Below are 15,983 nucleotides of genomic sequence, written 5' to 3'. Positions count from 1 at the left end.
CTACATCAGAGCATCACACACACTCCCGGCACACACATCACCACACACACTGTCTATGCTAAATCTGCCTTCAATTAACCAAAAGCACAATTTTGCCCTGACAGAGAAGATTTCATTTGGTCCACATATGACTAGGGAGCCGATTTCATTTCCTGTAAAAAACCCCCTCAAACGCTGCAAAGTTACCTGACTCAGCTGCTTGTAGAAATCAAATTCAGTCAGAGATAACAGCTAATCATTTGTCACAGTAAGAAGCAATTCCCTGAAATCGGAAGGGAAAACCTGCCGCTTCAATCCGCAGGTCTGTCAGATTGCTAGAAATTACATTCTGCTCTGACTAACCTCTGCACTTGGATTGCTAACAACAAGCAGCCTGCTCTATCAAAAGAGAATATCATACAACCAGGAACCGCTTTTGATTCGTTCTGTTCCAATAACCTGAGAAAAGTTTATGGACATGCCTTGCTGCCTGGACCTCAATTTCCACCAACCTGCACACTGTTTTGAATTTATAGCGCTGCAGCTCCATAGTAATATAGGTAAAATTTACAGGCTGACTATCTGCTACTTCATTGAAAGAAAATTAAGAGTTGATTTTAAAACTGCACGACTGATATTTGCCTTCTGATACTTTGAGGAAGCATACGGTTTGGAAGCTTCAATTAAAATGCCAAAAGAGAAAAAACAAATTGATTAACTCTGAAAATACAATTTATATTTTTTAGAAATGCTTCCCGGGAGGGAATTAACTTTATACTCTTCTATGTAAACACTATTTGTGCAGCATAAGTTTAATAAAAATGATATATCACCTCTCTGTTAGGTTTATGATTTGCATAGCAATAGTGAATGTGGAATTTTGGTCAAAATGTTTCTCTCCTCTCTCTCTCCCTCCCCCACATCCCTCCTGCAATAGTACTTACAGGATCATTGAAAATAGGTAAGTTTAATATCTTGCCTAATCCCAAGAAGCCATTATTACTACTTAGAGTATATCTCCAGGTAAGTTATTGACCCCCAAGAAGTTACAGCTTTGACTTAGAATCACATAATCTTAAAAAAATATGACAACATATTTTGCAAGCACTACTTAACCAAATACTCTTCTTTAACTCTGACCAGATTTATGGTGAATACGTACATTGCAACTCTTATAAGAACTCAGATATTCAACATTTAAGAAGCCTGCCTCGAAGACCAAGACTGAATCCATCCCAAGTTTGTTCCATTGTTTTTTTTTAAGCACTTCATTTTCCACAGTTGGAATCAGCTGAGGATAGAGTGTGAGCAGTGACTCTGAATTTCCTTTGCTTTTGTCAAACTGTGTCACAACCGTAAAGTTATTTTAACAGAGTTTATTTGCCTAGGCATTTCCTTTCTCTTGCAGTAGTGTAAGAGAAAGGAAAACAACCATTTAAAATGTAAGCACAGTTGAGTGGATATAAGGGACTCTTCCAGCTCCTATCATAAGCAGACAATTCAATGATAAGTATGTGGGCTTTTTAAGCTTTAAAAAATATTCATAAATCCCTTTTTGGCTTCTTTCATTTCAATTTTCTTCAAGCAACTGTGGTGAGAATTGGACAAATTTATAAATTCTCATTGCTTTCTTTCTTGGGCCAGTCCTGATTACTCCTATCACGGGTAATACTGACTCACATAGGGGACTTTCACAAATTCTTCAATATACTGTGTATCTGGTGTAAAAAAAAATACGTGAAACACAATAATTGATGGCATTAATGTATTTGGTGAGATTATTCAATAGATTTCCTTGAAGTAACTCTAATGAATTTTTCTTCCTTAGTCCAAAACAACCCCTTGGTCTTAAATCCTGCTCTTGCACATTCATCTGTACAGTGACCAGGGCTTAAGCTCTGGTACTGTATGAGAATGCACACAAGCAGATTTCACAATCAGATGACACTGAGACTTAGGCTTACTGTGCCAGACTCTTTGCTGACTGTTCTCTCATCGTGGGCCAGCCTAGGGATCTGAGAACCTGCTGCAGTTAGAAAGAAGTCACCTGACCTTGAAGTTTCCCTCCTGTCTTTTCTGAATTGTTCCAACTCTCACTGTCAAGAGTCAGAGCTCTCTACCACGGTCCTGGCCAGAGCAGCATCCCCCAAAGGGCTGCATTTACCTCCGGCAAGAGAAATGCATGTAGAAGAAAATGCATTTTTCATCCCTGTAGACTTTCTATAATGTCTCTGTTTCAAGAATCTCATGTGTGCCTTCAAAACCCTTTCTTCTACATTTAAAAGAACATTTTGCTTATATAATAATAACTGGATTTATGCATTAATCTACTGACAGCAGAGTCTGTTAATAGACATTTTCCCACTTGCTCCTCTTAACAGTCCTTTGAAGGGGGGAACAATTATTATGAGGATGGTTTTATAGATTAGTAAATTGAATCCCAGAAATTTTAGCTGACTTTTCCCCATATGACCTTGTGTTAGAATCTGGATCCGATTCCTGACTCCGGATCCTATTTGTCTCTAGATTCTATCTGTGCTCTTTTCATCACCTCGGGGGTACAAATCTAAGTAAGCAAACAAACGCCAAAATAGGATTTTTAACAATTTAACAGAGTGTGGTGGTGTCAGTATGAAATCTTTGCCCATCTGGTTTAGTGGACATGACTGTGCCTTGGCATAATTGAGAAGGAGGAGAGGAGAACAAAGGCAAAGTCAAGAGCAACTACACTGAAATTTGGAGAGAAAGCAAGCTGGATATAAGGAAGAGGACCTAGTGTGTAATGGGTATTAATGGGATCAGTGACATCCATCATGTGTGAATTGAACAGGTTTTATTTTGCTTAGAAGGTTTTTTAAATTTTTATTTTTTTAATAAAAACTCACCAAATTTTCACACCAATCTCCCCCCCATATTTACTCTCATCTCCCAATTTCTCTGAACACAAAATTCAAATGGATTCTACAAATGAACAGACAGCTGTATACTAAATAACTTATATAAGTACTTTTTTGTTGACATTTTGTCCTGTCCCAATTCATGCTTCTTTCAGGATTTGAGGATAAGTATTCAATTAAAAATATCATTCTTTTCTTAGTCATGAGAATGTACTTGGAGCATTTATACTAAGGCCAATTTAGAGATCAGATATATAATGTGGTAGATTCTGTAATATACATGGGAAACCGAGTGCATTACGCTACAAAAACTTGAAATTGGCCCTCTATTGCCTATATTTCTGGGCTCTTTTCATTGCTACTTTACTATCTATGTTTTATACACACACACACACACACACACACACACCCCAATCACCACCACCACCACACGACTTCACACTTTTCTGGTATGTTATTTACTGATATAAAGGTAAAGAAAAAAACAAATTAAAAATGTCAATAAAGTTTTTATAACATCTAAAAATTACCTTACTTTCTACTTTTGTAACTGAAGTACAAACTCTGGATGACTAGAAATTTAATCAGAAATGCTCCCCAGTCTTTAGCTTGGCATCAGGGAAAGACCTATAACAAGTTGCCTGATTTTCATAAGAATACATTGAGAGAGGGTTTGTAATTCTCACCAGCTGGAGGATTCTTCCTGGTATTGATTGATTACCACAATATTCACCTTGGAATGATACAAATATATTGGATATTATGAAGCTTGGTCTTCAAAAAATTATCATTTTGTAATTTTGTTCACATTTTAACTGATAGAAGACACAGCAGATGCTTCAATTTTCCAGGAGAAAAAAATAATCTTGCCCATTCTTCTGAAATTTAAGTAGGCAGCCCTTGAAAGATCACTGGGAAAAGTCTGTATTTTCTCAGGTTTAACTAAATAATTTATGCATACTTTCACTTTGGCATGATGAAGCAATTTTAGCCTTTAAAACCCACAACTACTCAGGAGGGAAAAGGTCTGGTTCCTGCAACTTAAATAATTTAAACATCCAGGTGGAAATGCTTTCAGCAGTTTCCCTTTTTGAGACAAAGGAAGAAGACCAGAATTTTGAGATACCAAGAATAAAGAATTGATAAAAGACGTAACCTCGGATGTATTTAATTTAGAATGGAAATCTTGCAGTATTTTTTGAATGAGAGAGACAAGAGTGAGGTGTGAGGTGAAACGTCTGCTTGCCTGCTATTTATAAAAAATGAACACATAGAAAATAACATGTCAACATAGCCATAAGCCACACATATATGTATTACACATATAAACAGAGCATATACACAAACAAATATCTATAAAGCTAATATAACCTTATAACTCATGTCAGCCCAAGCTTTAAGCATTAGGTAGCTATTGGAGATCTTAGAGGAAGCTGTGTTAAGAAATATTGTGCTTTAATCCCTGGCTCCTTGGGTTATATAAATGTGTATATGTTTTGATATACAACTAACAGTAAGATAAATAAAAAGGAAACACAATGTCACTTCTGTAGAACACAGGACTGCAAAAAGGACAGAAGGAACTAGTAAAATACTAGAAGATATTTTGAAATGTAGGTGTCTAGTACAATCAGCCCTCTGAGTCCATGACCTCTTAGCCTGAAGTCAGATTTCAGAACTGCCATGGGGAAATTTACCTTCTCACTTGCAGGTCTGGAATGATATACTTGTAAAGGAGTGTGGGACTGGGAACATTGCCTGTGTAAATTTAGAACACAGCGTATAATCAGAAAGTTTGGAGGGTTAAAAAATTTCCTGCTGTCTTATCAACATACCAAAAAAATATATAGGGCACTTTGTGTTGTAATTTCTTGTGGGAGAGAAAAACACTTAACAACTCGTAAAGCACTGGTTGTTATTATTTTTAAAAAATCTTTGTCACATTCATATCTGACGCTCATGTAAAGATGACAATCAGCTAAGGTACAAAATAAGGTAACAGCGAAAAAGAACTGGTTTCCTTTGCAGTTGAGCATGACCAAAATTATACAGGAAGGGTAAAAAGAGATCTTGCTACGTATGTATTCTTTAAAATGAGTGCAGGCTTCATTCTCTCATAGAGGAAAACAGCCTCGTAGATTTTAACACTCCGAAACTTTTGGCCTTGCGTATCATAGGCATGCAACATACTGGGTCCTGTAAGAAGAGATCCCGAAGAAAACATGAAGAAAGAGTACCCTCTGAGCCAACAGGAAAGGTTAAGGTTGGCCAGGGCTGCATAAAACAGAGTTGCTCAAACCCAAAGGTCACATCCTGAGCAAGGTTGCTATGTATGATGATTTCATTCTGAATGTAATTCTGGCTTTGTTTTTGTTGTGGCGGTATGGGTGAGTGCCACCTAAGTGATGAAGGTTAGAGATGTGGAATGGGGAAGACTGATTAAAGCATGGACACATCGGTTTTGTTAAGGAATTTAAGAAATATTATTCTTGCTCTATGTAAAGAGCTGGAACATCAACAGCTAAGGTATGCGATGTCAACTAAGCCTAGAAAGAGACTAATGTGGGGTGGGTGGTTGTTCTTTCATTTTCTTTTCTTTCTCTCTCTTTTCATTTATTTATTTATTTTTTTTGGTCATCCATTGACTTTAATTAAGCCCAGCTAGCCTCAGAAGCATGGGAAACTTGGAGAACTTTTTGTTTAAAGTGACCTTGTTCCCAGGATTTGCCCTACAACTTCTCTCAGCTCCACTGCAAGGACGAATATTCACATTCCTGCTCTGAATCTTAGAATGGGGCACCTGGCGTAAAAAGAAAATTTCAATCTCGTCTTAAGTATAATACTGAGAGCACTGTTTTTTAAGAAAAAAGAAACCTTTCTCCATAATCCTGCTGGTTATACTTCTTAACTGTATTATTTTAAGTCAATTAATTCAAATTTAAAAATAATGAAATTACTAGCAGAGACTCTAAACTTCTTTTAGTATATTAAATTGGGCAGATTGCTTCTCTCCTTCTAATTATGAATGTTGCAGTTACAAAAGAAACTGTCATTTTGATAGAGCAAAAGACAATCTGTCTGCCAAAAATGTCCAACCATAATTCTAAAAAAAAGTCATCGGCATCAAGAACATGCTACTTTGTTTGATGTACTGTCTTATTGGAAACCTGATTTGCTTTCAACCTCTGAGACAACACATAACATAAGTTTGTGTGACTAATTTTTCTTGAAAATATGAGTAATTAGAATTAGGGGCCATTTTCCTAGCAGGAGTGGACAGGTTTTTTAAAAATTCAAAGTAAGTGCTATAGTTATTTTCTTTGCTTTTTTTTTTTTTTGTGTCACACTCCTTAAACCAAATAGAAGGGGGATGCTGGGCTTTGTACTGGATAATGCGAGTCCCCATGTAAATTGTGAGCGATTGCAAAGTACGGAAAGGTTTATTACCTAAGGTGAGCCCTCCCAGAGCTCCTGGAGTATAAAAGCATTAAGTGCATGTTCTAACAAAGTCATAAAAATCAATAAACAGGAACCCCCCACCTGTGCAATGGCCCCAGTGTTAAATTTTATACATGTAGTAATAGTGCATATCAATTTTCACCACCCTTCCTACGCTAGCTATTACAGGGCCTACCACCACCGGAGGGACAGCGAGAGACGCACCATTCATCCATCCCACAGAGTTGTCTACATGCCAGGCCCATTGCATCATTGTCAGTTTTATTCTATCTGCAACTGGACAAGGCTGCAGCCCTAGCTTCTATACACCCACTCAGTACCGCAACAATTGCAACTGTGTGCCTCTGTTTAAAGAGTTTACAAGTCCTTCTGAAAGAAAAACAGAACCGTTGCATATTAATGCCCCCAGTCCCCGGACGATCACACAATGGAAAGGGGAAAGACTTGTCGCTTCTACTGATATGTGACCTTGCCCAAGTGTGGCAGTCTGTGGCTTCTCCACCAAGGTTTAAAAAATAATAATGCATTCTTGATAAGCATCTGGATGACCAGGTTTCTACAGCAACTAGTTATAATCGGAGTGCTCCTTAACAGCCAAAAGATTCAGAGAGCACAGATCACCATTTTATTACACACATGGTAACATATGCTAAAAATTAGGCCTGAAATATGCAGCATTTTCACCAGGTTACAGAAATAACTACTAGCATCACACTTACTTCATAATTAAAGGAAATCCTCCACCCACCTCCCCATTTTTACCAATAAAAGCAGAAAATATCACCGAATCTGTAACCTTTGTACCACATGCACTCTTTGCCATCCGTTCCTCTGTACAGGGTAAGGAGTGGGGACAGGCTTATTAAAATCCCAGCACTTCTTGGTAAAGAGGTGTAATAACTTTGGGAGGCATGCTTCACTTGAGGCATTCTGGGAAAAAAGAAGCATAAAAGAAAAAAAAGCGCTTCATTTTAATTATAATCCAAAGATAACTGCTCTGGAGTAATGAGGAGCATTTGAGAAGAGAGCCCTCATTCAGACATGGAACTTGAGTGATGTTTTTCTTCCTTTTAAATGGTTCTGTTGGTTATATAGTTTTAATATGCCCGAAAAACAAAAGAAGGCCCTTGGTGATGACTCTGCTTCTCCCCTCCCCAGCAAAAAAAAAAAAAAAAAAAGAAAACAAAAAACCCAGGAGTTTTATCTGTCTGAGGTTGCCTTTGATAGCACTCTCAGCACGGAAGTGCCACTCACTGGTACTTAGAGCTGCGTCATTTAGGAGCATAAAAATAGAATAAAGTTGTGCAGCAAATGAGAAATTATGATATAACTCAAGTGCTATGGCATGAAACCGGCAAAATGAGCCATCTAAACATTTTTCACAACCAAAAAAATAAAATTAAAGAAAATGGAAAATGCAACTCTAGCATGATTTCCGTGAAGGTGTGTTTGAAGTCTTACTAACTTCAATGCCCTCCATGAGAATAGTTGCTATGGATATTATGAGAAAATTAGACATTTCTAGCACTGCAAAGAAAGTGAAGCAGTGCAGTTGTGAACAGCTGGCATACAATAGATAATTTAAGGGAAAGTGACCCTCATGTATAATTTTTAACTGAAGAACTGTCAGGCCCCATTAGTTCCAATAGGGCCTGCCAGGACCAAGATCGGTTTATAGGAGTATTGTATTAGCACAGTTTCTAAAAGAGCAGTGTGAAAACATAATATGGGGACTTGGTAAATTCAGCATTTTAAAAAATTGTACACATTATTTGTTAGACTGACACCATTACTCTCTGCTTATGTGTTCTGAATGCAATGCCCAATAGGGTAGCAACTGCCATGGTAAACAATTTGTGAAAAAGCCCTTCTGAGCAGTTGTACTATGGTCAGAAGTAACTCCCAAAAGTTAAAAGGGCAAAGTGGATGGTGGCTATCATACATGGCACTGAATGCTTCTGACTCAAAGGCCTTGAAAGAAATAGGGCAAGGAATGGAAAAACTATATAAACCCAGTCAACCAAAGTTTTTGTTAGAAGTATGGAAATTCTTGGACAGCCTGTGAAGGATGTAATGAGATATAATTGGGGAATATAACATGTATGTTTCAAAAGTAATAGCCAAAGTAAATCATAAGAGAAAAAAAAAAGAGGTTACCTCTTCTCTGCCACATTGGCCATTTAACTAAGCAAATACTGCAGCTTTCTTGGCACCAGGGTTATCTCACTTAAACACCTGGTGAAATAAAATAATATACATGTGACATGCCATGGTTTCAAGTAGCACCATTGTTACTGAAAACATGGGCTGGGTGCGGTGGCTCACACTTGTAATCCCAGCACTTTGGGAGGCTGAGGTGTGAGGATCACTTGAGCTCAGGAATTTAAGACCAGTTTGGGTGACATAGTAAAACCCTGTCTCTACAAAAAATAAAAATAATTAGCTGGGCATGGTGGTGCACGCATGTGGTCCAAGCTGCTTGGGACGCTAATGCAGGAGGATGGCTTGAGCCCAGTAGATCAAGGTTTCAGTGGATCATAATCATGCCATTGTACTCCAGCCTGGGTGCCAGAGTGAGACCCTGTCTCAAAAGAAAGAAGGAAGGAAGGAAGGAAGAGAAAACATGGATTCGTGGTAAAGGAAAGAGTGGATACTGAGGCTCAGGGAACCTGGGAAAAGAGGTCAGGGAGCTCATATATATACAAAACGCTTACTTAGTCTAGAAACTTGTAGCTCAATAAATTGCTGATCTGGTGGAACACACTGTCCTTAGTTTTATTGTGTGATATTGTGCAGTTTAAAATCATGTTTGCCTTACCTCTCTATCCTTAGGGAAAGCTGCTTGATATTGTCTTGTTGGTATTCCTTGGTGTAAATGTTTTGAGGAAATTTCAGACACTTATATCCCAAATTAATGGGATTCTTGGCATCCTCTCTCCCTTTTAATGTTGCACTGATGTGGAATTAATCTCTCTATTTAGGTGGTTTGTCTTTGCTACAAATATTAAATAATCAAGTCAACATCTTTATATATTTAAATCTACCATTTGATTATTTAGAAAGGCAACTATTCAATTCCATAATTATAGCCACTTAAAGTCTACTAATTAGATAACATAGCTGGGCTTTACAGGTATTATAGAATATTCTTTACTAGACACTATGTTACAAGCAATCATTAGCTCAGCTATAAAAGGGTTTAAATACTAATGTATTTTTTAATTTATTTTATAACCTAAACAAGCAATCAATGTACATTAATAAGCATAATTGTTTTTTTGGCATCTGTCCATTCATTTGGTCCACCTTGACAGCTCTAGCAAATGTGTCAGCAAAACTCAGTAAACACAATACACAAGTAGAAATCATCAGTGACATCTTCTCAGATATATGTTATGCATTAAATTATTTTGATATTGAGAGATTAAAACCTCCCCAGTTTCCATGAAATTTCTTTTACATACATTCTAGACAAGGACCGTGACAGATAGTTCCACCTCAAACACGACATCGAAGTGGCCATAAAACAAGCCTTAATGAGGCGAGAAATGTGTTTACCTTTGATTAGGTGAGCTTCTTGATAAGATAACATGGAGAAGCACTTTCCAAAAGTAAATATGTACAGAAACCGCTGGCCACTACTGTTCTGTTGAGATTCCACATACAAAAGAGGCACTCACTTATCCAACTCACCTTTTCACTAGCTCATTTGGCTCTGACAATGGAAACAGTAACTCGTGTAAGAAATCTTTACCTCACTTATGGACCCCAACGGTTCTCAGAAAACCTTTTCCCGGATGCTAAGACTCTGGGTTATTATGCAACTCAACCATAACTCTTTCCATGTTGTAATGTAACTGTTTTCTTGTTTGTCTGTTTCTCAATAAACTATGAGGACTGAAACTAGGACGATGTCTGGCCCACAGTGGACAGTAACTGCTCTGTTTTGAATGCATGAATTTTCATCGTAGTTTTTGTGATTGTGTTGATGGAGACACTAGAGGGACAATGTCCTGCAGTTCTAGAGATCGTCTTGATGTGGTAGCAGCCTTGCATCCAGTCCTATGTATGCACATTTTGATATCTTACTGCCTTTTGCCAAATAGGGCAATAAACACCCACCAGGAGGCGTACACAATCATATACTCTGTATTTGTCTCAGCTGACCTTCCTGCAGGGCAACTTTGGCATATTCTCTGCAAAGGTACAGTTGTCGGACTTCACATAAGGAGACTGTTATCATTTGGTCCCTGACAACTTTCATAAACAGTCACTCTTAGCTTAACAAGCAAATGTGTAGCAGTTAAAATTGGAAGAAAAATAAGGCCAAAATGGCAGCTTCCCGCACCACTTGCATGCGTTCTAAAATAAAGGAAATATGAATAAAAGGTAACTTATTCAGTGTCACTCGTACATATTTATAGTTTAAAAATTAGTCAAAGTTTATATCCTGAGGTTGTACCTACAGGAAGCCAGATGTGCCTTCTGCACGTGACCTAAGACAGGCCTAGAGCAACTACTAGATAATTTCTCGCTCATCCTCTACACCGTCGATTGCGGCAGCTTTCTGAGGTGAGAGAAACTGACAGCACTAACTCTCCAGGGCAGAACTTTCCAGTCAAGTGGATCAACGGACTGAAAATCTCTTATGAATAGTCATTAGGCCTTCATTACAAACCCCTCAAAACCCAGTTCTCTTTTCGCAACCAAATGCCTTTTGTCATCTTCACAAGGTGCATCATTTAATTACCAATTGATTTCTTTATATATGACAACATGTCAGATAGCAAAATACAGTGTATCTCCCTTAGGGGGGGAAAGTCTGTTAACTATCACTATGCCAGATGATGGAATTATCTGAAAAACAGGCTTCATGCATATCGTTTCTTCATTTTCACTACTTTTTCTAACATCAGAGTTTCTTTTTGTTGAGAAAGCCAATAAAAGAAAAAGAAGAAAAAAGCTAATGAGAATCATGATGGAGTCCTCCCATACCCTGAAACACTTTCAAATTAGTGAGAACACATTTTAAGCTTTCTTTATATGAAAAACGAATACTCAACAACATATAGGGAATATAGAGTGAATTCCAAAATGCAACTATATAGAGAACTACCATGGCCCATCTTTCTACATAAAAAAATGTCAAATGATTGTTCTCATTATACCAAGAATTTACTCAGCTTCTGACTTAGCTAATGCGCTGAATCTTCCGCTGCGCAACTGCAGCCTGATAATCAAGTCAGTACTGTATTAATAAGCTGAATAATAAGGGAATTTCAAAAATGTACAGGACTATTATACCGTAACAATAAAACCTCAAACGGAGTAAACCAGGGCAGTGCTGAAGGTAGGCGTCAGAAAATAATGAAACCAGTGTTGCAGCAATGCACTCCATTGTGTGGTAGTGTAAATGCCTGCTTCTTTCATACACAGAAGCCACAGTACATGAGTCCGAAATGTTCTCAGAGCATCACTGTGACTGGTTGTGCTAGAACCTGGCACCGACGGGCACTGAAAGCTGACATTATGCTGTAGGATGTGCTGCAGGTGTGCAGGCCTGGGAACGTGCTCTAATTACATATTTTCCTGCCGCGCAACAATTAAGGTCGCCAAAATAATTGCCAGTTTCTTAATCCCTCCCTAACAAGACTGACATAAGGAATGGTTTATTTTTCTCTGGTTGTTTTGAAAGTGTTCCTCAAGATTTTGGTTTTCTATGGTACTGCATAAAACTAATTCTTATGTTCAGATGTGTGATTATGCCCATTGTTAAATTAAAAAAAAAAAGGCCTGTCTTTGAATTGTGGTAAAACTAAAATAATTTTTTAAATGCGAATTGTATAACCTGGTAGGTGGTTTAAGTATTTTTCCTCTTAAAGAAGGTAAATTTTGCCTTTAAAACCCTATGTTTCTACTCTCTGAACTGCTCAAATCACGTGGAATGTTAAAATGGGCCGGGGGGGAAAAAGCCGACCACAGGGAAACATAGACCAAATAGGTGTCTTCACTTAGAGCAGTGATTCTTAACCTTTTTTTGGTGAGGTGGGATAGGGGGGAGATATAGAGCCTTTTAAGAATCTGCTTAAACGTATGGACCCACTACCCAGGAAAAATGCATCAATATACTAAATGTTACATGCAATTTCTGGTGGTTTGCAGATTCTTTAAAAAAAAATCCATTAATGAATTCCAGGGAAAGAATCCCAGTCAACTAATAAATATTACAGTTATTGACACACTCCCCTTCATTCATCCACCTCTGCACTCTCTGAGCCATCTGACCACCATATGAAGCATACAGTGTCTACCCCAGGCATCAGGAACCCAGTCTGTGGGATTTATATTCACAACTAAAACCCATTTATTTAATTATTATTAGTTGTTAATTTCCCACTTTGGTTGTGCTAATTGGGCAGAGCTGAATCACTCAGAGAATTTTGAACCAGCTTACTCAGTCTTGCCCCCTTTCCTACAAATCAGAAGAAGCACTGCGTGCTGATTGAGTACTTAGCAGACAAACTGAAGTTATGTCAAGCGCATTACGATTTAACACAGGCTGAATGGTAGGGGCAGCAGATGTAACTAATGGGGTTAGGGAGAGGAAACTGGAGCGGTGAGAGGGGATGGAAGGGAAACAAAAGTGATTGTATTGGTAATAGAGACTTCAAAGGGGAGTAGTTTGGAAGATCTGGGTAGGGAGGATCTGGCAAATGGAAAAGGAGGCACATCTGCCCATAGAGTGGCTAGATAGAGGAGAGAGGAAAGGCCTGCCGGAGAGAACGCAGAGTGGGGAATCAAAGGCAGGGAAATGGATAGCTGCAGAAGAAGGGAAGCTCGATTCCATTTATGGAGGTAATGACACAAGGCCTCATACAGTTGGAACTGTCCCACATTGGCCTGTTTTGAGTGTCCCATTTATGACTTGTTGCTAAGTTGGAGACAAAAGTAACTTTAATAATTTAATAAAACAAGTTCATCTTGATATTTGAAAAATCCTTTCATTATAAGAATAATGGGTGGTTTAAATATTACCTGCTCCTCTTTCCTTTTTTTCTTTTGTGTCTGATGCTTAAGAACAATGTTTTGTCCAAAAAATGAGGAATCATTGTAGACCACTCAAATGTGAGTTTTATGGACAAAAGGGAGGAATGGGCATGCCATTTCTTTTCTTTTAGGAGATGCTTTGATTCTTGAGGAGGTGGACACTTGAATTTCAATGACGGAGTGAGCACGTACGTGTGTGTGTGTGTGTGTGTGTGTGTGTGTGTGTGTGTAAACGCACACAAATGCATGTGTGTATTACAGTACAACAGGTTGGGGAGAGAAGGGCAAAGACCAAATTCTTAAAGTGGCTTTGAGGAGTGCAGGAATCAGAAATGGGCTGTGCTGCTAAAACTCAGACCATATTCTGGGATGCTGTTTCTACTACTAGTGGCCCATTTCTGTTCATATTCACATGCTACATGCCACTCAGGTGTTTTTTTTAAGTCCGGCTTAAGCATGTCCTTTCTTATAGTTTTACTGACCTGTTCAAGCAGAGAAACTCTCAGTTCCTCCTTGTCCATATAACAAATCAAGAACTCACCTTGATCATTCCTCAATTCATTCTATCAGTCACTCAACAAACGTTTCTTGAATACTCACAATATGTCATATTCTGACCCTTGCAAAAGAGTTCTTTCTGACACTAATCTGTAAGGCTCTGTGAGAACTCACCTTGAACTTTTGGTGCTGGCACATGGTAAGTAGCTAATATTTGTCAAATATAATAATGAATTGAGTGAATATAAAATAGCTTCCCAAAAAAATCAAAGACAGATTTACAGTAAAATGTTACAAACAGTTGTTTTTTTAAAAATGATTTTTCTATACAGAAGTATGCTTGTTAGCAAAATAAAATTTTAAAACATTGCAGTTCAGCTCCTGGTTTAATCACAATCATAGTACTACTGGTAGCTTTCTCCTGGGCACGGCCAATTCACCAACTAACACAGTGCCTTCAAAGAGCACACGAAGATGTATCCAGCTTCATTTTTTGACTGATACAAATATCATCAGCCAGTACTGAGCCTTACACTGATCTGAGTGCTACAGACTCCCAATTAGTCACTATTCATAGTATTCTACACCTAGCCCATAACAGACTTTTTCCCCCTAACCCAATTTCCTTGACCTGTGTTTTCCTTCTAACCAGACTTCAGAGACAAAGGCAGAGCCGTAAATCAATTTCTTAGAAAAACACCAACAGGCTACTTCAGTCCTTTGGGCTGTTATTTATATGCTGTACCTGAAAAAGTTATTTTGGGATAGTGTAGCTCACTAAATTATATTTTCCTCATTATCATTATTACTTCAAAATGATCATTAATTTGCTCTTTGGCTTTCTAAGAGGGAAAACATCAAAGAAACAAGAGTTCCCCTAATTTAACTTTTCTTGAAAGGTAACTGATTTACAAACAAATTACTTGTGCCTCGTAAGGAAGAGCCAAGCGCGTCTGCTCATTTGATACATTTTCAAGGGTTACAGTGTGGAAATGAAGCTCTAAGAAGCTCCTGTGTGATCCACAAACAACTTCACGCTGTATTACACGTGCATCAGATAACAGAGACTGAACCCTCTGAGTTGCAAGCAACCTGTGATGCAGAATGCTTGCTTGGCAGTGCCTGAAACAGCTTATTTAAATTGCAAACTTTGCAGTCACCACTTACAGGTGATTTTGAAAGTTCATTATATAAACTAAACAGCTTAATCTCCATACTTTGTTTTTAAAATCATACATATATTATCTCTGAAAGATGCTATTTAATCTCTTTCTCTCAAAAACTCATCAACTCTGTTAAGAAATTGCCTTAGAGAGTAAAAACGTATTTAAAACACGCATGAAGTTTAAACAAGTATTTCAACTTGAGGGCAAATAATGATGGAGACATGGGTAGAAATTGCCAGAATGAAGTTTGCCTTGAATAGAGATCACATGAGAAGCATTTTGAAGTCATAACTTTACAGTGTAAGATGATCAAAGCCAAGTATTAATACTTTTTTATCAGCTCACCTTCTAAACAATATTTCAGTAGATTTCCTTTCACACAGTGATATTTGTAATAAATGTTCTGCCTTTGTTTTAAAGTCAGTCTGTAGAAAGATGACATCAGCTTAGCAAACAATAAAGTGCCTGTAATATTGTCTCCAGAGGGCTGTTACATTTACTTTGTAGCAGTAAAATTCAATTTTCAAAAAACACTACATGAATGATGTTAGGTTATTAACCCTATCACCACCGTAAAACATCATTATTGTGTGCAGAATGTAGGTCACTATCTAGAAGCCATAAGTTGCTTTTTTGTTAAATAATCCACTTAAGCTTCTTTTCTTTCCTAGAGCCTGGGTTATGTCCCTTCTTTGGGGAAAAAATATTCCAGCATTTAGTCAGCAGACTGCAACAAGACCCCTACACTTTTCATTCTAAGGCTCTCTTTCTTTGTCACCATTTAGTAATATACCCCAGAACTGAAGTAACCCTTTGCATTTACTTAGTACCAAAGCCTGTTGTTCTTCAATGAAAAATTAGTATATCATCATATTTTTTTCAAATGGCAGAGTCATAACTCTCACATGTTTCGGTTTTAGGACAAAAAGAAAATAAG

At 37.8% G+C, this 15,983-nt stretch overlaps 1 protein-coding gene and 1 long non-coding RNA gene across 15 annotated transcripts in view; one reads left to right on the top strand and one right to left on the bottom strand.

Annotated features, from left to right (window-relative positions):
* Positions 1-8,684, top strand: part of LOC118154763 (uncharacterized) — a 27,873-nt gene extending 19,189 nt beyond the window's left edge. Inside the window, exon 3 of the long non-coding RNA XR_013518950.1 lies at positions 1-8,684. This exon is cut by the window's left edge and continues 9,789 nt beyond it. This is a non-coding gene — a long non-coding RNA (uncharacterized LOC118154763).
* Positions 1-15,983, bottom strand: part of ZEB2 (zinc finger E-box binding homeobox 2) — a 131,949-nt gene that overhangs the window by 66,926 nt on the left and 49,040 nt on the right. The gene's annotated exons all lie outside the window — the stretch shown is intronic.

This window comes from Callithrix jacchus, chromosome 6, assembly GCF_049354715.1.
Source record: "Callithrix jacchus isolate 240 chromosome 6, calJac240_pri, whole genome shotgun sequence".
Taxonomy (NCBI): Eukaryota; Metazoa; Chordata; class Mammalia; order Primates; family Cebidae; genus Callithrix; species Callithrix jacchus.
The sequence above is the reverse complement of the archived record's forward strand: the minus strand, read 5'-3'. Positions and strand labels throughout refer to the sequence as shown.